The sequence below is a fragment of the Cricetulus griseus genome, chromosome 4 (genome assembly GCF_003668045.3).
Source record: "Cricetulus griseus strain 17A/GY chromosome 4, alternate assembly CriGri-PICRH-1.0, whole genome shotgun sequence".
Taxonomy (NCBI): domain Eukaryota; kingdom Metazoa; phylum Chordata; class Mammalia; order Rodentia; family Cricetidae; genus Cricetulus; species Cricetulus griseus.
In genome coordinates, this window is record NC_048597.1 from 179,179,811 (window position 1) to 179,207,312 (window position 27,502).

At 43.9% G+C, this 27,502-nt stretch overlaps 1 protein-coding gene across 3 annotated transcripts in view; it reads right to left on the minus strand.

Annotated features, from left to right (window-relative positions):
• Positions 1–27,502, minus strand: part of Tln2 (talin 2) — a 420,162-nt gene that overhangs the window by 365,186 nt on the left and 27,474 nt on the right. The window contains exon 1 of one of the 3 annotated variants that reach the window (XM_027411259.2): positions 3,103–3,221. The exons of the other annotated variants lie outside the window; for them this stretch is intronic. The gene's annotated coding sequence lies outside the window, so the exon portion shown is untranslated. Of the gene's footprint in view, positions 1–3,102; positions 3,222–27,502 lie in introns of those variants that run through there. 3 annotated transcript variants of the gene reach the window in all.

Here is a 27,502-nt window from a genome sequence, read left to right on the forward strand (position 1 = left end):
AGAAGTGGGGTACTGCTGTGAATAGGCCTGACCATGTTTTTGTTTGGAGGAATTTGGACTTTGGTACTTTGGGTTAGGAAAGCAGTAGAATGTTTTAAATACTGTTTGATGGAGCATACTAGTAGAAGCATAGAAGACAATGGTACTGACAGTGATTTGAACTGGATGCTGGCTCAAGAGGTTTCAAAGGATAAGAATATTAAAGTGTGGCCTGGAGATCATTCTTGCAATATTTTGGTAAAGAATGTAGAGGCTTTTTTCCCTTGTCCAAAGAGTCTGCCTGAAGCTAAAATAAAGAGTTCTGAATTAATTCCATTGGCAGGGGAAATCTCCAAACAGCCTATTATAGACTCTGTTGTGTCTATTACTGTTAACTCTAATGAAGATTTATAATGAATAGGAACAAGCTAAGCAAATAAAAATACAAAATGGAGAGCCAGGCAGTGATGTCACATGCCTTTAATCCCAGCACTCAGGAGGCAGGGCAGGCAGATCTCTGTGAGTTTGAGGCCAGCCTGGTCTACAGAGCAAGTTCCAGGACAGGCTCCAAATCTACAGAGAAACCCTGTCTTGAAAAAAATAAATAAATAAACAAATAAATAAATAAATAAATTTAAGAATACAAAATGCAGAGCTTGAGAAAAGGGGCACCAGGAAGTAGAATAAAGCCAAATCCTGTGTTAAAGGAGATAAACAAATTAAGAAATGGAACAAAGGGAGTGGTGATCGCACCCAGCTAAGTTTGCAATTTTTGAAAAGAAATTAAAGAAAAGCTTAGAGCCAGGTGTGGTGATGCATGCCTTTAATGCCAGCACTGAGAAGGCAGAGACTAGTGAGACACGACTAGTCTAGAGATTAAGTTCCAGGACAGCCAAGCTTAGGCCATGAAAGACAGACAAAGCTGGTAAAGATATAATTGAACAAAGGAGCCATGATCCAGCCCCAATAAGCAGTAGAACCTGGCAGCTTCCACTATGTGATTCTGGAGTTAAGGATAGAAGAAAGGGGCTATGGAATTTGCCCTGAGACTAAGAAGAGCTGCTAAGGCTGGACCATTGCATGAAGCTGTAAAGGTGAAGCCTGGACTGCCTTGAGGACCCCAATATGCTGGAGATGCCAGAACTGCAGAGGAGAGCTGCAAACAGAAAGTAGAACCAGACCAAGAGAAAGAAGTGTGTTGCAGTCAACAAAGCTAAATAGAGTTGGAGATCTGAAGAGCACTTTGACATTAAACACAGGGATAGAGTTTGGAATTTGCCCAGGTCCAGTATTTCCTCACTCTGGTAGTTTGGAATGGTAATCTATATCCTGTGCCATTATACGTTGGAAATATGTGATCAAAATTTTTGATTTTGATTTTGTAGGGGATTACAGTTAATGGACTGCCTGAAATCTTAGAAGGGACTTTGAACTTCGAATTTTTAAACATTGCTGAGACTGTGATAGACTTTGGGGACTTTGAAGTTCAACTAAATGCATTTTACATTATGATACTGTTATAAACTTATGGGGGCCAGGGGGTGTAATATGATTTGGTTGGTTCGAATGTGATTGGCCCCTATAAGTTTATAAGGAGTGGCACTATTAGGAGGTGTGGCTTTGTTGGAGCAGGCGTGTGGAGGAAGTGTGTCACTGTGGGGAGGACTTAGAGATTTCCAATGTTCAAGATACTGCCCAGTGTCACACTCCACTTCCTACTGCCTTCTGATCAAGATGTAGACAGCACCCCATCTGCCTGAACACCACCATGCTTCCCACCATGATGATAATGGACTAAGCCTCTGACACTGTAAGTTACCACCTCAATTAAATGTTTTCCTTTATAAGAGTTGCTGTGGTCATGGTGTCTCTTCACAGCAATAAAACCCTAACTAAGATACCAGTGTTTTTTTAAAAAGTCTGGCCAAATTGATGATCTCCAGGTTCAGTGAGAGACCCTGACCCAGAAAATAAAGGTGGAGAGCTATTTTAGACACTGGACATTGACCTTAGGCCTCCATAAAGGCACACACACACACACACACACACACACACACACACACACACACACACACACTTAGGTGCCTGTGCACACACAAAACCTAAGTTACAAACTCAAGCAATCGGGTCATTGTCTTCAACCCACAGTCCATCTCCAGCTGGTAATTATAAATCAGAAATATACCAAGAACCAGGCCCCCGACATAAATGATTCAAAGGTTGCTACTTTTTTAAAAGGTATATTTTATCATGAATTGTGTGTCTGTGAGCACATGTGGAGAGGGTGTTTGCATGTGGGAGTGCAGGTGCCTGTGTAGTCCAGAAATAGGCATCGGACAGGCAGTTATGAGTCACTTGATGTAAGTGCTGGAAATTAAACTGGAGTCCTCTACGAGAGGACTCACTCTTAGCCACTGAGACATCTCCCCAACACTGCAAAGTTGCTACTTTTAATCCCATATCAAGAAGTCTGAGGAAAGGCAGCAGAATGACCTTGCCTGACACACAGCATGAAGGGACACTGGAAAAAGGCCCAAGCACAAGAGCCAGCTTTGTCCCCACATTCACCATCACTGCGTAAACTCTTACTGTGACCAAGATGCCAGCATGGTTGCAGAGAAGCAGATGGCCCATAAAGGCGCCATTGTTGACTCATCCAGGCAAGATTTCCACATCCCAGGGCAGGGAAGCCAAGGCCAACAACACTAGGTGAGAAACAGTTGGACAGACCTCACCATCACACCAACATCACTGAGGGAAACTGCTTTTCCCATTTTTCTGGCAAAGTCGCTTCCAAACATACCAAACGACACAAGTGAATCGATTTGAGCTCTGACAGGTCACACAAAAGAAAAACACTAAACAGGGAAGTGATCAGGTATCAACTTCAATGAAAGAAAGACTGCTGGAGGCCAAGAGGTAAAGTAGAGAAAAGGTGACTTGGCCATCATCCCTCCCTTCATCTGCCAACACACACACACACACACACACACCACATACACATATACATAGCACACACGAGCAAGGGTTCACCTATACACACACCTATACACCGTCCCTTTGTCAGGCCCCTCAGCACATCAGAGCTCTACAATCAAGAGGCAAAGAGAAAACCTAACATACCAGCCAACTTCCAACACCTTCCACGCTCTTTACTGCTGTCCCAGCAGGAATTCCTGGTCTTGGGACAAGGTTCTTCAAAGCCAGCAGAAGTTTGACCCCCAGGAAGATGAGATCAGTTCTCTTGCAGCACCAACAATCCCAGGCTGAAAGAACTGAAAGCACCAAGCGAGATTGGTGTAGGTAATGATGTATGGTGACCCAAGTTCAATGCCAGAAACCCACAATAAAAAGCCCAACAAAATCCCAGTACTCCTACCATGAGAAGGAAAGTGAAAACAAGAATCACACACAAACTCACACACCAGCTAGCCTGGAGTACATGCCACAGCAGAAACAAGACAGCCTGCCTCAGTGGGGTGGAAGGAGAGAACTAGCTTCCAAAAGTTGTTCTCTTGCCTCCAGGTGCACACTGTGGCACACCCGAAGACAAACCAATAATAGAAGGAGTCTGCAATTCATCACCAGGAAAGCAAATGCTGGTGAGGGACATGGACAAAAAGGACCCTTACACTGTGGCTGGGAATGTAAACCAGTCCAGCGTCCACGGAAACCAGCATGATGCCTCAGATACACCAAGCCTGGCTGTTCACCTAAAATATTTTAAGTCAAGACATCACAGAGATACTTGCAATCAATGTTGGCTACAGCTGTATGCATAACAGCTAATTTAAGGAACCAACCTAGAAGTCAGGTGATGGTGATGCACGACTTTAGTCCAGCACTCAGGAAGCAGAGACAGGCAGATCTCTACGAGATCAAGGCCAGTCCGGTCTACAAAATGAGTTCCAGGACAGCTGGGATTGTTACACAGAGCAATCCTGTCTCAAAAAAACAAAATGGATAAATAAATAGGTATCTGTGCTAATTTGAATGTAACTGGCCCCATAATCTCATAGGCAGTGGCACTATTGGGAGGTGTGGCTTTGTTAGAGTGGGTGTGGCCTTGCTGGAGGAAGTGTGTCTCTGTCGGGGCGGGCTTTGAGGTTTCCTATGCTCAGGATACTGCTGAGTGTCCATTTCTTGTTGCCTGCAAGATAAAGGACTCTCAGCTACTACTCCAGCACCATGTCTACCTGCATGCTGCCATGCTCCCTGCCCTGACAATGGCCTGAACCTCTGAAACTATAAGCTAGTCACCCCAATTAAATGTTTCCTTTATAAACATGGTGTCTCTTCACAGCAATAGAAACCCTAACTAAGACAGTGTCTGTCAACAGAGGAATGGATTAAAAAAAAAGTGACACACACACACACACACACACACACACATACACACACACCACACGATCAAAATTTTTTCTAGTTATCAAGAAAGGAGTCATAGTGTTTGCAAGAAAATGGAGACAACTAGAGATAATATTGAGTGAAGTCAATCATAGGAACACAAGTATCACACTTCCTGCTATTTGTGTGTCCTAGACTTAATAGATATATGTGCAAAGGGCAGGAAAGTAGTCATGAAATCATCTGGGGAAGAAAGACGATGAATGGGAGAAGAGGAAGGTAGTGAAGTATGGGGAGGTGATTAAAATATATTACAAATTTACATATAAAAAATTTAAAGGGGAAATATATAGCTGATGATGATTAAGAAACCCTGCTGCGCTGAACTATTTGCCTCGCCCCCCCCCCCCATTCCTGCTGAAGCTCTATTCCCCAGTGTGGGATGCTGGGAGATAAGGTCTCTTATAGGAAGTTCAGATGAGGCCAGGAGGGTGAGGGACATCACAATGAAATTAGAGGCTTCACATTAAAAAACTGGTGAGACTGCCTAACTATATGCTATCTCTTTCACAGGAGGCCATAGGAAGCAGTCTGCAGGCCAACAATAGGGCCCTCACCAAGAGCTGCACACCAATACTCTGACCTCAGAGCCCACTCTCTAGAGCCATTTCTGCTGCTATGTCCATTGAGTTTTGTTATAGAAGGCTGAGCTGACTAATACAAACCCCATGAAGACTGCCCTTGACCAGGGACAGACAATGCCAAGGGCAAGGGAGGCAGTCAGGCAGGCATTCATAGGCTATGAAACTTAGCCAGTTGTGCACAATGTCCAACTGTCAGGTCCTTTCCCATGCCCCAGCTGGCTAACCCAGTGCCAACATGTCAAATAGCCCAACATCGCTGGAGGAATGAGCTAGAAGTAACACACTCAGCAGTTCCAGATTTGGCCCAGAAATCCTTGAATGTGTGTGCTCTCCCAGGGAACTCAGAGTCTAGTAGCCCTAGACAAATCTAAACTTAGCCAGAGAAAGAATTTGCTCAGCTCTGCCTGTCTCCTACGTGGCCCAGTAAGTGTCACTACCTCCTTTGGCAAAAACTTGTCTTGGGAGTGCTATAAATACCACCTGAGTGATGAATACCAGGAATGGTTTCAGGGTTTCCAGGCACTGGCTTTGTGATAGGGGTGTCAAATTCAAAGTCTCCTGCACAAGATGCCGACCCAGAGGACACACAAATCCCCTGGGGCCCCACCCTGCCACATCTCTACTGATCCACATTGCTAGCAGATGGGAAGCTATGGGGCAGAAGATGTTTGAGATGACAGGAAAGGATAGAGACTGGGGAGACAACTCTGGTAGTAAAGTGTTTGCCTTACGAGCACTGGACCTGAGTTTGAAACCCAGAGTCTACTTTTGTTTCATTCATTTGTTTGTGATAAGGTCTCACTATGTAGTCAAGGCTTGTCTGGAACTCACTATGTAGAGCTGGCCCTGTACTCATAGAGATCCACCTGTCTCTGCTTCCTGAGTGGTGGGATTAGAGACATGCCCCACCATGCCTAGTTATAATCTTTATGGTTTTCGGTCAGATTGGTTTTCAAAGCTGGCATGTTAGTAGAAACTTATAACTCCAGTGCTAGAGAGAAAGAAACAGGCAGATCCCTGAGGCTCACTGGCCAGGCAAATGAAAGGCCATGACAATCCCCCAAAAGGTAGATGAAATCTGAAATACAATACCTGAGAATGTCCTCTGGACTCTTATGTGACATACATGTGCACTCACACAAACACACAAAGGACAAAAGTGGTCTTGGTCCTCTGAGACACTAGAACTAATTTAGAGCTTTGAAGGTAGGAGCCACAGAAATAAAGGCAGACCTGGGGTTTGTTACATCTCCCCCATGGCTGTGCCCAAGGGACTCTGGATGGTGTTTATGGAATGAACTTAAGGTCTGTAGGTTTCAAGGGGTCAGGGTTTGCTTCCCTAATATGGAAGAACAAGGCCAGCAAGACCCCTTCACCTGGGAAGTAAAGGGTGAGACGGAAGAGGGAGTGGGCTCTGCAGATAGGCCCCAGGAAACATAAGTATGAACAGAAGAGGCCAGGAGACACAGCCCAGGAGGAAGGCCAACATACAGCAGCCAAAGGTAACACAGAGAAAGGGTGCCACTAAGGTATTGACCACTGAGGCTCAAAGAGCACCTATGAACCCAAGGGGAGGTCTGTACACCCAAGGGCTGTCGCAAGCCTTCCAAAATGGTACTTTGGTACGATAGCCACTGTAGTAACCTGAGTAGGGACCAGAAGACACCTGCAAACCTACACTAGGTATGCAGGTAAGAATATGAACCAATCACTCCCCATACAGCTACAGCCACATCTGTAACAACTCTGCCAGGCTGACCTCACAGAACCTTCCCATCTGTGTCTGTGCCTTGGGATCTCCCCTCTCCTATTGGCTTATCTTCACATCCCTGATGGGACCTGCAGCCCTTTTCCAAGGTCCTCATCATGTCATCTCCTTATGGGGACATACCTCCTGACTCAGAAATAGCAGCCTTTCCTTCCCCAATCAAAGCCCACTGTGGCACACACAGCAAGGGCTTCCTGGTCCATACTTCCTGATTCTGATCCTGCAAGTAAACCGCAAGTCCAGGAAGGGGAGTCCTACAAAGCATTATCTCAATTAAATTATTTTGTTTGTTTTTTTTTTTTTAGTGTTGACAAAAAGGCTCAGTGGGTAAAGGCATCTGTCGTACAACTTGGGCAACCTGAATTCAATCCCTAGAACCCATGTAAAGGTAGAAGGAGAGAAGCAATTCCACAGAGTTGTCTTCTGACTTCCACACATCTCACCTCTACAAACTATAGCAGTAATAAAAATAAAACTGTGAAGTTCTTTTTCGCCTTCCTCTACTCACATTCCTTGTGCTCCCTAACAGACCTAATGACACACAGGCATGTGCTCGTGCACACTCACACACAGCGAGCATGCACTCACACACAGCTACATCAATTATCCCCTCAATATGTCTTTGCTGTCAGCCCCTTCACAGACACAGAAGGGAAGAATGCATCCTTGTACGGGGACCTAGACAGAAAGAAGAGCACCAGTTTCTGTAGGGAGCCGTCCCTGCATTCTCCATTACAAGATGGCGCCTGCATCCGGCAGGCACCGAATGTAAACAAGATTATTGCGCAGGCGCTGGGTAAATTTCCATTCCTTGATCTCTGCCTATTCCGTGGCGTCATATGGCCTGATGAGCTGCAGCCAATCATAGGGTGACACGTCCCAGGTGGCGGCTGCCAGCCTTTATTAGGGGACGGGATTCTTGGCTTGGGGTCTCCGCTCTGGTAAGCTTATGCTCTCCTCTCAAGACGCATTAAAGCTTTCCTGCAGAAGGATCCGAGTGTCCCGTGTATGATTTCTTGCTGGCGAGAAATACAGAGAGCGCGCGGGACAAGTTTCACCACTCCTCGCCTGACACACTTAGTCAGAAGAAGGCAGAACCTTGGGAAGAATGCCCTGCAAGCATTTCCTCAGGTCCTTATCCTAAGGAATGCAGTCCTTCCTAGGCTGCTCTGAGTCACTCCTCAGTTTTCCAGGGACTGAGCCAAACCTTCAATGTCCCCTCCATCATCCCCATGGCTTCTCCTACCCCTGGAAGCAAGGTAAAGTCCAACTTAGAGGGGAGCAGGGGAGGGTGTGGGAGAAGTGGTGGTGGGAGGGAGCATGCACCCGGCTTCCTGAGGGGGCACCCACCAGAAACCTCACACCTAGTGACCACACCTGTTCATCTATCTCATAAAGATATTCCCACCCAGCATCATGAAACTTTCATTCAGACCACATGACCAAGGTCTCACAGCCCTGAAGAGTCAGGTCTTCCTCGTCCCAGCCCAGCCAGCTGACCCCTTAGAGAACCTGAACACCAGAGTCATTGGGCAATAAAGTATTACAGCCACACTCCCCAGGACACAGGGACAGCAGTTGAAGCCCACCTTCAGAGTCCCAAGGGACCCTCCTTTCTCCACTTTCACACAAACGTTTCCCAGGACTGTTCTATAAACCAACATCAGTAAGAAGGGAACATCCACGGTGTAAGCAGAGCTGCGTCATTAAATTGTACAGTCCTTTGGGGAACAAAAAGGCCAAACCAAGCCACAAATTGTTGGGTCTTCAAAACCCAAATAGAAAGTGTATCTGTTCCTGTTCTGGGGGGAACCTGGTATGCATCCACCTCCTTCAGACTACAGGGGCCCTCAGGACAGGACACCCACTCACATCCCCCACCAGCTGCTGTGGGGGTCGATGCCTGGCAGCCATGAAGGCTCAGGCGGGGAAGAAAAGCAGCCAACAGCTGATGACTTCCACCTTTCTCTGAGCAGCTACAAGAAAGGGCTCAGACTGCAGAACCCTCAGGGTATCATTTTCTAGCCTCCAAAACACTCAGGAGAAAGAAGTAGCCAGCATGCCCGCCTCAGGCCCTGAACCAAAGGGCAGTGTGCTAGAGGACCACAGTCCCAAGGAAAGCACAGGAAATGGGCGACTCAAGTCTGGCCTGCCTCAGAAGACATGCATTCTCGCATGAGAATCTGACTGAAGACACCACCATAGAAATAAATAGATAAAATAAATTTCAGGACAGTTATCGCTAACCAAGTGCAGGGTGAGGGATGTGTGTCTTGGAATCAAAGTTCAATAACTCCCACTCCATGAAGCCACCTCCTAGCTGCCAGCACTCTCCATCAGAATAAAGCACAGCCAGAAGAGCCACAGCAGCCTTGCCATCAAAACCTCCCTCCCTGGGTTCTCTGCCCCTGTCAGGTACCAAGGCACCAGCACAGAAATAAAGAAGCTATGTAAGAGCTCCTGTTTCACATATGCCATGCATAGATCATATTATTACAGAGGGAGAGTGTAGGTATGAAAGGAGAGGCATCAAGATTAACACATGAAAGAACACAGTTGGAAGAGAGACACTGGGAGCCCATTCCTACCGGGCTAGGCATAGCAAACAGAGCATGTGCAAGGGCATTGAGGGAGGAGGAGGCTGGTATCTACAAAGGACCAGAACTCATATGTCATGTGCCTGTGAGCAGCTGCCTTCCCAGGTCCCTAGTCCACTTCCAGGGTCAGGAGAGCCTTTTTACTTTCTTTACACACACTGCCTCTGATTCTATTGTTATTCTCATAACCCTTGTCCAATTCATTGTTCTGAGACACAAGGAGCCAGCAGTCTGAGCAACTACTCTCTGGACTCCAAACCATGCCCTAACCAGTGGATCAGCAGCTACTTAAACATCTGAAGACACAATCAATAGATGCCTTTGCAGTCCCTTTCCAACCTATATCTAGGATCAAGGTTTTCAATATTCTCCCTGGCACAAAAGTTAACAGTGTCAAATTACCTCTCTCTCTCTCTCTCTCTCTCTCTCTCTCTCTCTGTGTGTGTGTGTGTGTGTGTGTGTGTGTGTGTGGTGTGTGTGTGTGTGTGTGTGTGTGTGTGTGTCTCCCATCAAATCCACTCTGCTTCCAAGATCCACCCAATTAACTATGGACCTTTTATTGACGGGCTAGTTGGCATTCACTGGTGGACCGTGCAGATCTGGTAAGTGAATCTACAAGACAGCTAGTTAAATTTGAACTTCAGATAAATCACTGGGTAAGTATGACCCACCCAGCATTTGGAACATATTTATAATTGAAAGATAGTTCATTGCTTATCAGTTTATTTAAGTTTAGCTGGGTATCCTGGGTTATAAGGCAATCTCCAGTGACCATCATAGCAGAGAAAAATCCTGATGCCTGGGAACAGCTGGAACAATCTGGGAGTCCCCAGCTGTCAGCTCATTCTACATAGATTAACTGCACTCTGGCCCCGCCCTTCCAGATAAGAAGATAGGAAATGGTCCGGAGGATTACCTCCAGGAGACAAGCAAGGTCCATTCTTCCCTATTTAACATGGTTGACAAAGTATCAACACAGGGACAGAAAAGAGGTCTCTGCAGTAAAGAATGCTTACTGCTTTTGCAGAAGACTCAAATTCAGTTCCCAGTATCCACTCTGAGTGGCTCACCACAGCCTGTAATTCCAGTTCCAAGGGATCCAGCAATTCCTACCCTCTTTTGTGGACAGCTGTATTCACGTATAGCCAAAAACACATGTAGGCATTCTCTTAACTAAAAATCAAAATAATTTAAAGATCCCCAAATGATTAGAGACCTAATCACAGTTTAAAACTTTTACCTGTTTATTTTCTCCAAATGTGGCAACACCGGGGATTAGTACTCAGGGGACAGCAGCTGTGACCCTGCGACCAAAGCCCTGATAAAAAAGATGATGACATAGAGAAACTTCTAAATGATCCTGCCTTCTGTCACCCACCTTCTCCCTTACTAGCAAGCATCTAGTCCAACCCCAAAGCTCCTGGCCAGGGAAGAATAGGGGAAAACGCAGCCTACTGCCAGGACCACTGATGACAAAGATCATTCCCCAGAAGCAAGCGGAGTCTGGCATGAAGCTTCGACAAAGCTGTCCCTGAAGGACCAGTATCCACACAGATCCCACTTGCCACCTGCCACTCTACTGAGGCCCCACCTCCTAAGACAGGCTCTATGCCCAAAGCTTCCACTGAGAAATTAAGCCGCTTTGCTTTAGCTCTTGAAAGGGAATGCTCTGTGACACATTAGTTTTTTCTATTGCTGAGGAGTTTAAAACTCTGCATTTACTATACTTTATTAAAAATCAGTTATCACTTTTCCTACACATCAAAAGCCAATTTTCCCCCAAAATGGCAAAGCTGAGACATCACTAAGAAATGCAAAGGAAGCCAGTTGTCTGGCAAAAGTAGTCAAATAAAGCCCTCTCTTTGAGGAGAAAGGGGGCCTTTGGACAGATAAAGGAGAAACTGGAAACAAATACTCTTGTCTTAGTCATCTTCTAGCAGCATAAGTTGCATTGTAAAATGTCAAGTTAGGTCAGAGCTTGGGTTGTAGTGTGAAACTTTGGAAATGCTCTTGGGTAGATCTGTGACTCTAAAACCCCCTTGCTATTGTGTTGCTACTCATGTAGATAACTAGGCTGTTAGAAAACAGAAAACAAATTCCTCAGTATTTATTTTAAGATTTTTTTAAGTGTGTGTGTGTGTATGTGTGTGTGTGTGTGTGTGTGTGTGTGTGTGTGTGTGTGTGTGTGTGTGGTGTGTGTCAAGCATGTATGTGCACTATGTGAGCAGCAATTGCACAGCAAGGTCAGAAAACAGCCTCAGAGTGGTGGTGGCACACTCCTTTAACCCAGCACTCGGGAGGCAGAGGCAGTCAGAACTCTGTGAGGCCAGCATAGTCTATAGAGTAAGTTCCAGGACAGCCAGGGCTACACAAAGAAATCCTGCCTTAAAACCCCACCCGGCCCCTAAAAAAGAAAAAGAAAACAGCTTCAGATCCCTGGAGCTGGAGCTATAGGTAGCTCCTTGATATTGGTGCTCCCAACAAAACTCAGGTTCTCTACAGATCTACAGATCCATCTCTCTCGCCCCTCCTCAGCATTTCTCTGGTTTAAAATAAGCTGTACCACAGGCTAAAACATCTATGTCTTCCCCATTCTATGCATTTTAGAAGTAACTGACATGTCATCTATCATGATGAATGATTCCCCACAGGGTTTAGAAGAGAACACATGACTGAGAATACACTAGAGGAACAACCATTACTCCAGGACTAAGCCAAATGCAGAGGCAGATCAGGCAGCTTGCACAGGGCCAGCCTAACAGGACTATGCACTTGAGGACATTTGCACCTAAAGGGCCTTGGAAACTGCTACCTACACTACCACCCATTGGGCTATACCTATCTGAGGACAGCAATGATTCAACCACAGGGATCTCTGACTCTTCGGTACCTTGTATCTCCCAAGCACATGCATCTCCCAAACCTCCATGGGGTGACCCTGGGCAGTGGGGTCTAATGCAATCTAAAATTAGACAGGTCTATGCAGGGCCATTAGGCCCAAGGAGAGCCATGCTGGTTCTATCCCACTTTCAATGTCCACAATTGGGACTTGTTGGAAATATAGACTCCTATCCTCCTCTCTAGTGGATTCTGATGCAATGGCAACCAGCCCTGGGGCTGAGCTTCAGAAACACAGTCTTGGCCCAATGTCCTAGTTAGAGTTATTATTGTTATGATGAAACACCATGACCAAAAAGCAAGTTGGGGAGGAAAGGGTTTATTTGGCTTATTCTTCCATATCTCTGCTCATCACTGAAGGAAGTCAGAACAGGAACTCAAGCAGGGCAGGAACCTGGAGGTTGGAGCTAATGCAAAAGCCATGGAAGAATGCTTGCTCACTTACTCGTTATGGTGTGCTCAGTCTGCTTTCTTATAGAACTCAGGACCACAAGCCCAGGGGTGGTCCATCCATAGTGGGGCTGGGCCCTCCCCATAAATCACTAGTTAAGAAAACGCCCTACAGGCTTGTATACAGACTGACTTAATGGAGGCATTTTCTAAATTGAGGTTCCCTCCTCTCTGATGACTCTACTGTGTGTCAGGTTGCCAGCACATCCACTTAGAGACAGGAGTGTCCAAGTTCTATTTTAGTACCGAAAGCCCCTTGCAGTAGCATATCAGACCCATGTCAATGCAAACCCTTGCTGAAGCTGGATACAGCCAGAGCAAAAATGGAAAGATGTACAAGTAAGGAGGGGTGGGAAACTGAGCCCCCCTGAATCCTTGGGTTGATTCTGTCCCAAAATTGCTGCTAAGAAGGAAGATGGCCTGAGAGGCTTGACAGAATGTGTTGTTCCATCCCACACCCCTGCCTTGGCAACTCAGTGACAGAGTCTCCATAAAGCCCCTCCCCATCCTCTACAGCTGTGTAAGTCTACCTTGGCCTCAGAACCCAACACCTCTGCAAAACCTTCTGTAATAGTTACTTGTTGCTATAACCAAATACCCGACTAAAGCAACTTCAGGAAGGAAGGGTTTACTTGGGCTCATTGTCTACGGGTGCAGTCCATCAGGGCAGAAAAGTCAAAAGGGCAGGGACACGAAGCAGCAGATCACACCGTCACAATCATGAAGCAGAGAAGATGAATGCTGAGCGCACAACTTGCTTTCTCCTCTTTTTTTTTTTTTTTAAATTCGCCTAAGCTCAATGACTTTTATCAGTGTCACAGAAAAAAACGCAAAGCAAGTGAGCTGAATGCTGCACAGGAAAGGAGGGAGGGAGATGGAGACCTAGATGACAGAGAAGCAGTAAGGAAGCACCCAGCTTCAGAGGAAGCAAGCTTGTGCTTTTCTGGGTTACACTCAGAAGGCAGGTGGACTCCATGAGGGAGCTGTATGGACTCTTCAAGGTCAGCTGTCACTGTCTCCTTTATCTGCAGTGCAAGACCCCAGCCATGGAATAGTGAACTTCCCACCTCAAGCAATCCAGTCCACAAGCTCTCACAAATGTCTCCCCTGGCCAATTCTAGGTCCTGTCAAGTTGACATTAACCATCAACTTCTCTTGGCCTTGCAAGCTAAAACCACCTCACCTCTCCCATTTTTAACTTTTTGTTTGGCTGGTCAGTTGGTTTGGATTGTTTGTTTCTGTTCTTATTTTTGAAAACAAGTGTCACTATAAAACTCTAGCTAGACTGGAGCTCAGAGATGTGCCTTCCCAGGACCAAGACTAAAGGTGATTTTCAACTTTTATTTATAAGTTTTCTTTTTCTTTTTGTTTTTATTGAGACAGGGTCTCATGTAGCTTTAGCTGGCCTGGAACTTGCTGTGTACCCTAGGCTAGGTCCAAACGCACAGAGAACCACCTACCTCTGCCTCTTGAGTGCTAGAATTAAAAGCTTTTAAAAGATTTTTAAACACATCCAGCCCTTTTAAAGATTTTTGTATTTCATTAGATGTATATTTGGGGCAGGGCAGTATATGTAGGTGTGGATGCAAAATGCCATGGAATCCAGAAGAGGGTATCAGATCCCCTTGATCTGGAGTTACAGGCAGTTGGGAGCCACCTGATGTCGGTGCTGGGAATCAAACCCTAGTCCTCTGGAAGAGCAGCAAATGGTCTTAACTGCTAAACCAGCTCTCCAATCCCTACTTTCAACTTTTACACACCCACCCTTTCTCCTAGCTTCCCAAGAAAATTCCATTTGATAAGTGAATTGTTTAAAAGAAAGGGAGGCCTCCTGAACAAAGTCTTAGGGACCACAGATTATGTATATACACATTGGTTAAGAAGATCAATTTCTTAAGGCATCTAAAAGGCTCATGGTAAATAATCTGCTTAATTTTCTTTAACCCAACTTTTTCTAAACTCAGCAAATCTAAAAACCCATTCTTACAGAACTGGTGACCACGAAAGAGTTTGGGAAATGACTTATTCTATTTAACAGCCAACTAATTACCCCATCACAATTGACGGTCTATTTAACCTGGTGTGACTTAACTGTGTAAGTGTCAATGTTAGCTTAAGTCAACTCTTTGAGCAAGGAGCATGTTTTGCATATCTTTGAACTTCCTTCTGCCCCAAGTCAATCCCTTACCTAGTAGAGATATCCAAGAAATTCTTCTAATTTGGAAGTATCGTATCAGAGAAGAAAATCAGATACTCTTAGTGTATGCATGATATGTGTATGCATATGTGCACACACGAGCACACACACACACACACACACACACACACACACAGAGAGAGAGAGAGAGAGAGAGAGAGAGAGAGAGAGAGAGAGAGAGAGAGAGAAGGGGGGGTCTTACTATGCAGCCCTGGCCAGGCAGGAACTAGCTGTATAGATCAGGCTGGTCCTGCACTAACAGATCTCCTATGCCCAGTGTGTCTTAGATATTATTTTGAAATACCAATCAACAGAAAATCAAAGTTCCATTCATCTAAAAAAAAAAAAAAAAAGAACACACATATATGTGTTTCTATGTGAGGGTACCCATGGAGGCCAAAAGAGGATGTCAGATGCCCTGGCTGGGTGCTGGGGGCTGAACTCTGTCCTCAAGGGCAGCCAGCACTTGTAAACACTGAGCCACCTCTTCAGCCACCCACTCATTTTTTTATACATACGAAAACTGAAGCCGAGAGATGTGCAATGGATTGTCAAAAGTCAGTAACAGAACCACGATCAGAGCGCAAGTGAGACGCTACCTAGCACTTCTTCTGAGACTTAAATACACCTTACTCTCCTGGGCTCCATCTGGTTTTCTAATAGATAAAGGAGCAGAAGGTGTTCTGGTGACTTGAATACCAAGGCAAGGCTGCACAGGGAAAAGTGAAGTAGAAAGAAGAGCTGAGAAAAAGTTCTGCCCAACAGGATCTAATTTACAGCCTTAATGCTCAGTATTAAGAATGTGGGTGTAGTTTGCAGAGCTGAATAAGGCATTTGACTGCTTATTGGAACATCACCTTAATGGCTTTCACTTCTTGGGGGCCTACATTTATACAAGTGGGACATACTGACATTCAAATAAATGGCACCTGAGGTTGTGTGTGCACACCTGTGTACACATGTGCACATATGTAAATCACTACTTTTTCTTCCCCCCCCCCGCCGTGTCAAGTGTGTGCTGTGCCTGTGCATGTGTGAGTGTGTGTGTGTGTGTATATGTGTGTATGCGTGTGTGTGTTTACTTGTTTCTGCATGAGTGGTCACACGTTGGGGTGTACACGTGTATGCAAGTGCAAATAGAGGACAGTATCGTCCTCCATTGCTCTTCTGTCTTATTCACTGAGACAGGTCTCTCAATCAAACCCAGAACTCACTGACATGGGTAGTCTTCCTGGATTCTGTCTTCACCTTCTGACACTGGAATTACATGCAGGATGCCACACCCACCCGGCATTCACATAGGTTTCTGGAGATCTAAACTCTGGTCCTCATGCTTATGTAGTTCTTACTTAATCACCTGAGCCATCTCCCCACCCCCACTGCTTGTTCTTAAAGAGGTCTATGGAAACATGAGGCCTCTTAGTCTTCCAGCACAATGCATCATAGATCAGCTCCAGCAGATTTGGCTCATACATCTCAATGGCTTAAAAAGGTATGTGAACATTTTTAAAACAAATTCAAGACCTCCAGACATAGAATTAGTGTCTGCACTTTGACGAAGGTACATGTGACTCCAAACCTCAATCAGAGCTGAGGTCTACTGCTTCACTTGGAGGTACAGCTGCCCCAGATAGCTCAAGGTATTCAGTTCTTTTCCCAAAGGTGTGTTTGTTCAAGCAAGACTCTCTGACCCTGATATCTACGGCCTGGCCAGAATTACAACTGTACAGCTGGCTCTGGGCATTCCTCCCAGTAGCTTCCAGAGCAGGAGAAATAACCATTACAATTGTATTGCATACATCTCAGTTCTTTGTACTTTTAGTTCATCACTGTGACCTAGTGGAACTCAATCAACTGAAAAACACACACAAACCAAACTACTAAAGACAGGCAAGGCTGCACAATGTCACTTCCCCTTAGTAGCACCCAAAAGGCATGTAACCCAGCAGCAGCTGCCTCTGGGTCTAGTCTAATCAATATTAACAGGTTAGAAGACATGAAAAGAAAAGCAGTCTTAATGAGGCTAACCTTGCTTCCGATCTTCTGTTAAGAAAGTCACACACAGTGTTTAGCTCCTTCACCAGTGATTAGTAGCAGATTACTTCAAAGCAACTCACAACAGGCAAGACCTGTTAGTGAACTAGGACACTGCAATTATAACTGTTTGCTTAACTGCTTACCAACAGTCTTAAGCTACTCTTAAGACTGGAAACAGTAGAAAAGACTGAGAAACCATAGCTGTTGAGAAAGCATCCGCAGTCACAGACTCAAAGTCTTGAAAGACTACATTGTTACATTTTATGGAGTCAGTTATGTCTGTGAGGATATTTACAAATCTGGGGCTCTGGGGCTGGAGAGATGCCTCAGCAGTTCAGAGCACTTCCTGTTCTTGCAGAGGACTGCTGTTCAGTTCTCAGCCTTCACTGGGCTGTTCACAACTATCTGTAACTACACAATAGTTTGTCACTTCCATGGAATCCAAAGAAGTCAAACCATTACAAAGCATCCATTTCTCTGGTTTCTCACCCTTCTCAGCAACATTTAGAATCCCTAACCTCATCCCCCTCTACAGTGTTCCCTCCTCCTCCTCCTCCTCCTCCTCCTCCTCCTCCTCCTCCTCCTCCCTCCAGCAGAGCCCTGTCAACCTCCTTTGCAGGCTAGAGTGCCCCACCATGCCAGCCCATGACAAGCTCGTTCGAGGTGCCCAGAAATATATCAACTACAACTGCTAAACTGGTGAGTTTGAACATCAATGAACTGCATTGCCATCTACAGTTACATGTGGATGGTCACTCAGGTTCTTCATCACCAACTGAAGTCGAGTGTGTTCACATCTTCCCCAGCTCAGCTTTTCCTAGTACTCCATTCTTTTTGTTTTGAGTTTAGGAGCTTGGGATGTTGATTAGGTCTCTTGGGGTGGATGAGAATAAAAAAAAAAATTAAAAAAAAAATCAACCTTCCTTTACAACTTTAATAAGAACTCGTTCATGGTTTGTCTTACTTCCCTACTGGCCAAATTTGAACATTATTATAAAAATGCAAAACTTCCCATAGAGAGAAAGGAAACAGATTCTCTCCAGAGCTACTGGAACAAAGCCCCCACCCTCCATGCTGACTGTAGGACCCCTGAACTCCCAAAACCATAAGAGAAAGCTACATTACTTTCAGCCCCTAGATCTACAGTAAACTGTTACAGACACAAAACTGTTCAGTTTTGATTTGATTTTGCAGGTTCTGTGCTAAGATATGAGATGCCAGGAGAACAACTTTTCCTATTGTTTTACATACCTCAGTACTGCACTTCTACTCATCAAAATGTATGGGGATCTGGCTAGAGAGGTGGCTTGGGAGACAGAGTCCTTGATATACAATCTCAAAAACCTGAATTTGTTTTCCAGCATGCATGTAAAAGTTGGATCATATCTGTGCATGTCTGAGCACATGCACATAGCCCCACACAAACATACAGACAATTAAAAGCAAAACAAATCCTTTCAAAACTACAAAACTATTATGGGGCTATGGAAGGGCTCTCCTTCTCTGAGGATCCTGGAGCCTCAACTTCATTAACTTTGTGGCAAATCCATCCTTATCCTGGGACCTGTTTCCATACACATTCATTCAGGTGAATGACACACTTCGGGCTCCACAGAGCACAAGTGGAGAAATGCTGTCCCTGAGCATAGCTGAGATGGGCAAGAAGGAGGCTGAGCACTGGTTCAACAAGAAGTCCATTAATGTACCAATGCCGATACATCCAGATCCTGGCTTTGTTCCCGTGGGCTGTTTTCCAAAAGAGGAAAATGGCCTTGTTTTATGGACTGCTTCTATGGAACACTGTTTGCTGTTAACAGTCATTCACTTGTGCTTTCCATGTTTCTGAGTATCACAAAAGGCCAATACAACAATGGCTGAATTGCCTCTAGGAGCCCAGCTTTTGAAGGAGCAAGAGATGGAGACTTTGCATGACAGATCTGTTTTAGAAGAGAGGTATCAATCCTAAATAGATAGTCAATAATCACTGTAGGCTTAAGAGCAAGGCAGGGAGACGGAGGAGGTTGCCATTGAAATGCCCATCAGAGCAAAGGAGCACAGACAGGACTACCCTGGTCCCTGGGCACAACATCACCCTACTATGCTTCCAGTCAAGGATCTTTGCAGAAAGTGCTCCATTGTTTGGTTCTATTTGCAGATCTATAGGAAGGACCTTTGTCCTCCAAGTTTCCAGTGTACCTCACCACTGAATGGTACCCTCCCATACAATTAAGGAAAGACAAGGGAGATGTGTGATCCAGCTTTCACTTCAAATTTATCCAAATTTGTTGCTGTTTTGTTTTTAGAGCCATTGGCTCATGTAGCTCAGGCTAGCCTCAAAATCAGTAGGTAGTCAAGGATGACCTTGAATTCCTGATCTTCCTACCTCCACCTTCCAAGTTACAGGCATGCACCACCACACCTAGTTTTATACCATGCTAGAGATTAAACCCAGGGTTTCATGCATGCCCAGTGCTCTTAAGCTGTTTCCTCAGCCTGCATTTTAAATTTAAATGCACTAAGTTTTACAAGACCAGGTTATGTCATAAACCCAATAGTTGGATCCTGCATGAATTAGATATTAAAATCTATGGACTATATTACCTCTGTATAATGGTAATATACATCTCTTGGAGATGAAAACAATCAAGTTCTGGGGTGACCCCAGATGAGATCAGAGCAGAACCCCACCATGGGCAAGGGCATAAAGCTAAAGTGAACCCTGCAGAGGTGTCTCTACATAATAGGCTCTTTAGGCACAAACATGGAATGTGCAAACAAATATCTGTAAAATAAGAGCAAAAGAGACCATCTGGTCATCCTGCCCATGTCTGAAACTGGTCATTGCACCTGGAGTCCATGCTTGCACCTGGAGTCCTGCCTTGCACCTAGAATCATGTCTTGCACCTGGAGTTCTGCCTTGTACCTGGAGTCCAGTCTTGCACATGGAGATCTGACTCTAGAATAACCTTGACCCTGGTTGATCTAGTGACAACTGAAAACAAAACAGCATGTGCCTTCTGGTCTCCCCAGTAATGGCCTTTGTCTTCATCACAAGTCAACTTGCAAGTTCAAGAGAATCAAGGCCAAGATCTGTATGCTCCTGTAGGGTGATGTGCAAGGGGGGAAGGGGAGAACCTACCACTAGCTTGGCATTTTTTTTTCCAGAGAGTCATTGACTTTGGCTATTTGACAGAAATTCACATTTATTCTTATTGTATTTCTAGAGGCTGGTGACCTCTGGAATCTTGCTTATACTGCCTATGAAAACTTGGGTAAGATAGGTTAAATGTCCTATAACTCAAGATGAACCTGGGTTCAGAATAATGAACAGGATTCCTCACACAGGGCAACTGGCAATGGCTGACTCTCCTAGGATGGAAAACAATGGTATGATCTTCTAGTAACGTCTACCATGGAAGCAAGATAGAAGGTGATGGCACAGGAGTTCTGATTTTACTTTACTTGATCCTAACCTAATTGCACTGTCTAATTGCATTATATATGCACATATATATTTGTAACCATATACAAATATATACCATATGTAATTATCTTTCTCTGATTAGCATTTAAAAAAATAAAGCAAAGCCAATATTACAAACAGCCCCAATATAAATTGTAACCATATTGTTAAATTTTAAGTACAAAAAAATAATTAAGAGTAAGAAATATGACTTCAATCTAAGCCCAGCTAATGGCATTTGCCACAAGGTTCAAAAGACTCAGGACAAATAATCAAGGACCTTTCTTCCCTGAATCCTCAGGATCACTTAAGCCCCTCCCCTCCCCTGGCTTCTGAAGGTGGCACTTGGAAGAATGAGACAGGAGAGGAGGCCACCTACAGAACACCATTTATGGGTCAACTAATTGTTAAAAATTTACAAGGTCTCAATCACCTCATGGTCACCTTATTCTAAGGCTCCATGAAAAAATGGTTGATGATGATACACCTAATTCTCAGTTTCCTTTTTGCACTCACAATGCCATCAAGAAACTGATCAATGACACACTAAACTAGATATGCAGTAAGTGAGACCAGGAAGATGGGAAGCAGGTAAAGGCATTAAGCCACACAAACCTGATGACTCCACTTCTACCCTGAAACCCTTGTAAAAAGCCAGAAGTGGTAGAACACATCTGTAAACCTGGCACTCCTGCATGGAGAGGGGAGGCAGAGTTGGACTCAACCAGAAGCTCCTGGGCTACCTAACTAGGAGTGATTCTAAGAATCACTAAGAATATTCTAAGAATCGTGTTCCATCATATAGAAAAAGCAAATATAAATCAGTAAGAAAACCAACGAATACACAGACCAACAAGAAGTACAAGTGACTTCAACATAAAGACACACATCACACACAGTAAAGTAAGACATGAGAGACACCACTTTCGTCAAGCAGATGAGAAATCATCAACCATGACAACACACCATGTAGCTGAGGGTCAGGGAAAACAGGAGCTCTCACACTCTCAATTAAATTGATGAATCTTCTCTGAGAGCAGAGTAGAATATCAAATTAGAGATGAGCAAGGTTCATGCTGAGACCTTTTAAGAAATTGTGCCAGTGTACTCAAACACACATGAGGAACTCTCAGGATGAATATGCGCTCACCAGCGGTATCATATAAAATGGTGAAAGACTAGGAAGGACCTAAATGTCAGCAAAGAGCCAGTTATAACTTACAGCACAATACTGCACCACACAGTACAATTCAGAGAAAGAATAGGTCAGTTGCAGTGACATTCATGAGTTCCAGGCCAGCAATGCTCTCTTTTAGGCTCTGTGCACACATGCACATACCCACACACATAAATGTAAATAATTTTTTAATTTTAAAATAAAGAGCAAGGCTTGTCTATCTAATCTGGCATACAATTACTTCCAAGGATGTTGTATGTGTAGCACAGATCATTCGTGTGAGCAGCATGAAAGGGAGGCAGACAGCAGAAAGAATGTGAGCACACAGAAAAGCAGGGACAGGAATATCACTCAAGTGTTCATCAAGGGAGCTGATTTTTCAGGAAGAGACTTGGTTCCAGAGGACAAAGGCTGGAGGAGAGGAACTTCTCACACCATGACCCTTCTACTGTTTGAAATTCTTACCCCGTGTGAACCACACCTTTCTGACCATTAGAAGTGCATTAAGAAGAAGGGGAGTGGGGTAGAGGGGTGGCCCAACAAACAAAAGAATACCTGCTGTACAATCATGAGACTAGAGTTTGGTTCCAAAAACCCACTTAATAAGCCAGGCTTATTATCTGGAACAGGCCTGTAACCCCAGCTGCATGTGGGTGGGTGGAGACAGGAAGATTGCTGGTACTTTCTGATATCAGTCTAACAAAGAAAACATAAGCTCTGGGTTCAGGGAGAGACTCTGCTGTTGTGGGATATTTGTACACGGTATGAAGATGTATTGCTGTGACTGGTGTAATAAAAACTGTACAGCCAATAGCTAGGCAGGAGGTATAGGTGGGACTTCCAGGCAGTAAAACTCTGGGAAGAAGAATAAGGCAGAGTCGAACAAGACATGGAGAGGAAACAGGATGTGTCAGACAGAAGAGAAGCAATGCCACGTGATAGAACATAGATTAATATAAATGGGTTAACTTAAGTTATAAGAGCTAGTTGAGACAAGCAGAAACTAAAGGCCAAGCTTTCATAATTAATAAGTCTTCTTGTCATTATTTGTGAGCTGGCAGCCGACAAAAAGCTTACTACACCTTACCTCAAAAGAACAGGAAGAAAAGATAGAGGAAGACCACTCAACACTAATCTGGGCTCTGCATCCCTACAAGTGTGTATACCCACATATACACATATGCAATACACTCACACACCATTAAAAACTACATAAATCTTTAAGTGCATAATGAAATTTAAAGACAAAGAAAGGAGAATTGGTAAATCTAAAATTACAGGAGGAAAAGACTCTAGACAGGCAGCCTATGTCACTCAAGCTTCAGATAAATGACCAGAGCAAGAACCTCATATATGCCTGACTGTCAAGGGCTCCCCGTAGCTCCACGGAAAACAAAGCAGACAGTCCCTTCTGCCAGCTACATGGGGGATCTTATGGAGTCAGCAAGCAATTTTCACAAGAAGCACAAATACACTACACATAGGCATTCCAGGGCATAAGGCACAGAACCTTACATTAGTCATGACCAACTTGTGAACTGAGCCTTGGTAATCTATCAATCACATAGTAAAAACTCAATAAAACCTATAAACAGTCTTTAGCCTCCAGGACCCCATTCTCCCAAAACACTGGCAAGTTTAGGAAAGCTTATTGAAAATTACTAAGAACTCCTCTACTTATTTCCAAGGTGCCCAACAGCAGAGTCTCAAAACAATGTCCTGTCAATTCCCACCCCAAAGCAGCATGGCGACAGTGTGGCACAGCACTGCTCCTCAGCAAACAGCAGAGGACTAGGATGGAGGGATGAGTAAGCCATTAGGAGCACAAACTGCTTTTGAAGAGGACCTGAGTTTGGTTCCTAGCACCAATTTCTGGTGGCTCACAACTCCATCTCCAGGGGATCCAATGCCCTCTTCTGCCCTCAGCATGTACCTGCATTCACATAAGCTTGTGCTTGAGTGTATACACAAGCACACTCATTGACACACAAATAAATAAATAAATAAATAAATAAATAAATAAATAAATAATATTGTTTAAAATAAATAAAGAGGTTAGTCTTGTCCCAGTTGTGATGATACATGCCTTTAATCTCAGTATGCAGGAAACAGAAATGGTCTCCAGCTTGGTTTTGAGGACAGTCAGGACTGCATACTGTGTCCCAATCTCAAAAGTAAATAAAAATAAACAGGAGATAAATGAACACAAATATTGATAAATGTGTTTATCTTCATGAGAGTTTTCAGGAAATGTAAGAAGAAGCAATGCACATCTTCCCATTTTTTAAAAGGCAAGACAGTTGATTATAAAATACAATCCAGATATTTTAGTCCTCCACAGCTCAGAATACAATGTCAGAGATTCTCAGCAACCGATTTTTCTTGCTGCCATACTAAATCACAGCCAGCATCTGAACATATTTCCTAAAACGTGCTTGTTGGAAATAATCCCCTATGCCAATAGAGTAGGGAGGTGCTAAGGTCAAGGCCTGTCCAGGAATATGCTATTCCATCCTGCCTTTCTGTCATGGAGAATGTAGTAAGAGGGCCCCACCAGAAGCCACTATCTTCTTTATGCACATCGCGGCATCCAGAACTGTGACAAATAAATTTCTGTTCTTTTCAAGTTATCCAGACTCAAGTATTCTGTCGCAGCACCAACAAACAGACTACAACAATCTTTTTTATTCCCCTTTACGATAGAGGATTACTTTCCCATAGTGTTGGTTTAATTCCTTTCCAGAAATTTCTTCTGGTGAAAGGAGAAAAACAAATCAACAAATATGATTCAGTAGTAAGAAACTGAAAAATGGGAACGTCTACTCACTAAAGAACATAACCTGGTTGTTTTTATATCCAGAGGTTATGAAGCATAAGGCTAAAGAGCAATGTGTCCTTCCTGAGACACCTAACAAGGGATAAGCCTGGACACATTTACAATCCACACTTCTGTCCCTAGCATCATACCCAGCACAGGAGTGCAGAGAACATGACCATCAAGATTAAAGTGAAGGGTAGAAGTACACACACACAAATTTCTGGTCTTCCATTATTTAGAAGGTTCTCTTTTACTTCTAAATATTTATTTATTTAAGGAATGGCTATAAAATCTTCCCAGTCTTCCCTCAAATATTTGTTCCAATGGAGAAAGCTAGACAAGTCCATACTTGCTAAGCCCTGAGGATCCCTTCAGTATCTGAATATAAGGCACCAATCTCAAGAGAACCTCTTGTCAGTGTTTAGCTTCAAAATTCCAGGGTCTGAGTTGACATGTGCATGGCCCTTCCGGGCACAAACCCCAAGGAACCAGATAAACAGCACAGTCACATTTGCAGATTCCCAACCTCAGAGGGCTTGCTTGCGCTGGTGTCCTAGGGGACATGACACATGTTTTAGTTGACTAATTATGTAATTATCTAGTCTCATGTTTATTATGTCATTGATGTGTAGGCAAATAACATTCACAAATATGTAGAGGAGGATGCTGGGCCTTAATTAGGTGTTATCCCTAGGGTAGTGCTGTTCTAATCTCAGATTTGAAAACCTAACATTATTGAGCTAGTGGTTTTCTCTTATATTTCATTTTACATTCATTGTTCATTTAAATACAGAGGTGTGATGTCATTGGGTGGTCAATGAATGCACCACATATGTAACTGTGCTTCCAGGACTGAATCATCCATGATATTGGAGTTACTTTTGATTGTTGTGATCCCTGAGCAAAATCACTACCTAGTGATGTATCTCTCAGTGCATCTCTGTGGCTAAGCAACACATAACTGTGCACAGACATAACACAGTAATTAATTAGAAATTAATCAATTTCTTCAAGAAGGAAAGCAACATGCACATTCTCATATGACCCAAAAGATGTGTTGACAAGTCTCAGGATGTTCCAGATAGGCACAATCCTCTCTGCCTGAGCCTTCTGAGGCCTACGAAGGTACGTCCACCTGCTAAGTCCCCCCTTTCAGCCTTACTCAGTGGGCCTGAGTCTCAAGGGCCACCCTAAAGCCATCATCTCCCAATGAAACAGTTCAGATAAAATGCTTTTCTTTTTCCTTTTTCTGCTTTGTAATCTTTCTCACTTCCTCCTCTCACAGCCATCCAGACCTCCAGACCAACCAATGTCTGCAACTGCTGAACCTCACTCATCACCCAGCAGCCATCCGGAGCAGTTGGCCCTTTTTCATCTTCCTACGATACCTTGAAATTGGCCCTCCAACAACTCACTGTGTGCTTGTAAGTAATACACCATGTTTCATACCGCACAGACTTTGGGTATGACGAAGGCCACCAGCAGATGATCAGTAAATATTTATTGGTTCATCTGAGTCTCCAGCAGTAGAGGTGGGACTTGCCCAGAACACATCCAACTACTTCCTGTAGTACAGAAGCCACTTGGTACCCAGAAAGGCGGATGCAAATCATTAACTCACAAGTGCTGTCTTGTTTGCTACCCCCCAAGTATCCCAGTGTCATTTAGAGGACAAACATCTAGGAGAGAAAATTAAGCCTCCAGTTCTAATTGGAGCCAACATTCCGCTAGGCCAGGGGAGCCAACAGGAAATAGCAGCTGCAATGTTGTTTTTGATGGTGGATTTTTTCTGGGTTGTAAATTGAACCATGAATGACCCAATAAAAGAGAGATATGCTATTTCCAAACTCACACAAATTTGTTTTCCACTTAAAAGACAAAATAGTTGTTTAACTTCACAGACAGTGGTTCGGTTCCCAAAGTCAATTAAACTGTAATGGAATTGTCTCCCTTTGAAGCATCAATAGTAAATCACAGAGCACAAGAAGTCCAGTAAAAGTCTTCAGAATATATAAACAGTGCTACGTAAGCCCCAGTTTTTCTTTCTTTCTTTCTTTTTTAAATGTGTATAGTTCTACACACACATTCTAAAAAGCCCAAGTGAGAATCAGGGCAAATAGACTTTTCCAAATGTCACTATCAGAATTATTGAAATGGCTAACCTGGGCAAGGTCTGTTTGTACCATTTGTATATAAACCCTACCCAGCAATTGGTCAGATAGGGGAGGAAATGATATAATACTTCTCAGGAAATACCTGAATTTATCAGCATAAATCATCCTTGATGAGAAGGCCAAATAGAGGCACAGAGAGACTCTCCAGCATTTACTGGGGTTTGCTTCTAGAAAGTTCCTAGTACTTCTGACATGAACATGTTATGTTTTAGGAAGTCACGATTAAAACCAAAATCAAACTGTACTCTCTGCACCTGGCCCAGGACACAGACGCTCCTCTTCCAGTTTCAACCCACAGGGCTGACTAAAACCTGCCCAAATGCTAAGGAAACTTCCACAATACTTTCTTTCCACAGCTTCAGGAGAACTCACTGAACAGAGTGACAGTCACTGCTTAACTATGAAGCTAGAATGCCAAAAATTAGAAGGTAATGAACACTGCACAGGATGGGAGAGCTGTCAAGCTGCAAAAATGAGAAGCTACCTTAGATGAACCTCATAGAAGAGAAAGTGGGAAACACATTTGGATGCATAGGCACAGAAGACCACTTCCTAAATAGAACACCAGTAGCCCAGACTCTATGAGCAACAATTAATAAGTGGGACCTCCTGAAACTGAGAAGCTCTGTAAAGCAAAGAACCCAGTCAACAAAACAGCTCCCTACAGAATGGGAAAAGATCTTCACCCACCTCACATCTGACAGAGGGCTGATCTCCAAAATATACAAAGAACTCTAGAAACAAAACATCAAGATACCAAACAATCCAATTAAAAAAAAGGGGGGGTACAGATCTAAATAGAGAATTCTCAATACAACAACTCAAATGGTGGAAAAATACTTAAGGAAATGCTCAACATCCTTAGTCGTAAGAGAAATGCAAATCAAAACAACTCTGAGATACCTTCCTACACCTGTCAGAATGGCTAAAATCAAAAACATCACTGACAGCTT